This window comes from Podarcis gaigeae, assembly GCF_964106915.1.
Source record: "Podarcis gaigeae genome assembly, chromosome: Z".
NCBI classification, from domain to species: Eukaryota; Metazoa; Chordata; class Lepidosauria; order Squamata; family Lacertidae; genus Podarcis; species Podarcis gaigeae.
In genome coordinates, this window is record NC_139691.1 from 42827166 (window position 1) to 42830223 (window position 3058).

The following is a 3058-nucleotide window of genomic DNA, read 5'->3' on the forward strand; positions in this document are numbered from 1 at the left end:
GCAGCGACCTCCATCAAGATATTGCTGGAAACTGCAGCAGTTGTGCAATCCTGGCAGGGGCGGAGCACCCGCAAGAGTGCTGCCCCATGGAATTCCGCTGCCTCAGGTGGCTGCTTCAGTCTGTCTTATGGGTGGGCCGGCCCTAGGCCAAGTCCAGCTGACGTTTTCCACAATGACCCAGGGTCATGCTCTGTAAGGGGAATTGTGGGTGATGTTAATGGCAGTTCTAACCAGGGGACTGATGATTGCATGTCACCCCCCCACCAACATTTCTCCGATGAAAATAGGGACACCCTATTCAATAATAATAATAATAATAATAATAATAATAATAATAATACCCCACCCATCTAACCAGGTTGTCCCACCCACTCTGGGCAGTTTCCAACATATATAAAAACATAATAAAAGATTAAACATTTTTAAAAAACCCTTCCTTATACAGGGCTGCCTTCAGATGTCTTCTCAAGGTTGCATAGTTACATATCTCCTTGGCTCAGGGGTCATGTTAAGTTGTGGGGTGACATAGCAGCCAACACAGCGATTCCTCCAAGTAGCTCTTTATTTTGTAAGCTGGAATAGAACTGACTGCAAACAGCTCAGCCGGCCTGCTTTTATAGGCAGCCGGCTGTCAACATTGTAGCAACAACAGCCCAGAGTTCCCGCCTAAAATAACTGACGTGGACCTGAGTGAAAACTATCTACAGACCTGAGTGAAAACTATATACAGTATCCCCCTGCTGGCCCAGGGTGAAACCTCACTACATAACACCCCTCCCCACCGAGATAAGGCGTTAGTTACAATCGTAATGGTTTCCTTATATACAGCACTACGCGTAATGGTTCAATTAGGCACAAAAGCATATCGGTTACATTTCCCATACTTAGACCAACAGTGATACATGTCCAACAACATAGTCCTTTAAATAAGTTGGGTGCTTGGGAAATCTGCCAGACCACCGGGGACTGGTAGCCAAGTCCGGAGGGCCACACAGTTCTTGCTGAGGCTGTGGTGCGACCCTAGGTGGCGTTGGAACCAACTCCCCTGGATCCGCTGCTGTGGGTGGAGCCTCCGCAAGTGGAGTGGTCTGAGTCTGTGGTAAGTCTGGCAGACCCTCTGAAGCGGCTTGGTTCGGCTCCACGCTGGCAGTTTGCGAGGGAGGTGTAGGTGGGGCCTCGCCATCTGTATGTGTCTCTTCTTGAGCCGCAAGCGCAGTTGGGGGCACCATGGTAGTGTCCAAGTCCCCAACCCTGCGCCTAAGCTGGTCTATGTGCCGTCGCCACAAGCGTCCGTCTTTGAGTGCCACCTGGTATGAGCGAGGTCCAGTGACTCCCACTACTGTGGCTGGCACCCAAGGAATGTCCCCCACATAGTTCCGGGCAAAGACCTGGTTTCCTGGGACAAATGACCGTGGCGCGTTGGCACAGCCTGGGGGTTCAGCCACGGCAAAGTCCGGGTGTAGCCGGTCGAGCAGTGACCTGAGGCGGCGGCCCATAAGCAGTTCAGCAGGACTCCTCCCTGTGGCCGCATGAGGGGTGATGTGTTGCACGAACAAGTATTCGGCGACCCGCTCATGCCAGTCTCCCCGGTCCAGGCGCGCCAGTGCCTCTTTTGCCGAGCGCACCATTCTTTCCGCTTGCCCGTTGCTGGATGGATGAAAGGGTGCCGTTAGGGCATGGCGGATGCCCAGTCCCAAAAGATACCGCTCAAACGTGCCTGACGTGAACTGTGGTCCGTTGTCAGAGACAAGGACATCAGGACACCCATGCGTTGCAAACAGGCCTCGCAGCACCCGGATGACAGCTTCGGTAGTGGTGGAGGGCATCAGGGCGACCTCCAGCCATTTGGAATAGGTGTCCACCACTACCATAAAGGTCCGGCCGTGAAAGGGGCCAGCCAGATCGATGTGCACCCTCGACCAGGGTGTCTTTGGCGTCTCCCAGGTGTGTCCCTTAGCTGCCGGTGGTGCAGGCCTCGACTCTTGGCACGCTTGACAGGCGGACGCCCAGGCAGTGATGGCATCGTCCATATTAGGCCACCAGACGTAACACCGAGCCAACGCCTTCATTTTGACAATTCCCGGGTGGCCAACGTGCAGAGCCTCCAGGACGCGCTGACGGAGTCCCTGGGGAATCACGAGCACCGTGACGTTCAGCTTGCGTCGCGTAGGCGAGTCGGTTTGGCCAATCGTGGTTCCAGACGGGCAGCGGCAGTTGGTGAGAGCGAAACAACTTTCCTTGGCAGACTGGAGTGAAGACTTGGACTTGCGAGTCGGTGAAGGGGGGGTGTCAGACGGAGCCGATCGGCAGACCTTAGCGATGTGGCTCCTTCTGGACCACTTCCTACAGATGGCGTCTCTGAATCGACACTTGGCACGGGAATGGTTGCCTCCGCAGCCGGCACATTCCGGTTGGCCCTTGGACTTCTGTTGGAACTTCCTGTGCTCCCGCTTTGTCTGGTGCACGTCATCGTCTTCACTGGAGGATGCCTCATCACTGCTGGCCTCTTCATGATGCACCGGAACTGGCTCTCTAGCAAGACGTGGGCTGCTGGACTTGCGGATCTCCTGGGCGGAGCATTCAGCAGCTTCTGAGGCCACAGCCTCCTCAATGGCTTTCTGTAGCGTGAGGTCTGGCTTGGCGAGGAGACGCCGTTGCAGATGGATGTCCCGGACCCCGCAGATGATTCGATCCATCAGGGCATCGTCTAAGTCTCGGAACTCACAGTGCATTGCAGCCTGTCGCAGGGCGGTGGTGTAGTTGTTGATTGACTCCCCCTCTGCCTGGTTCCGGTGGTAGAACGCATGGCGGGCAGCAATCTTGGACGGCTTTGGTGCGTAGTGGTTGCGGAGCTTCTCTTGGATCGTGTCCCATGGTGTTGCCTGGACTGCTTCAGGCGCAACCAATGCTCGGGCCGTCTCAAACACCTCAGGCCCACAGAGGCTGAGGAATAGGCCCCGCTTCCGATCCTTTGATACTGCTGTCAGCTCGTTGGCTTGGAGGTAGCAGTCAAACCGAGCGAGGTAGGAGTCCCATGATTCAGAGGCTGGCGCAAACG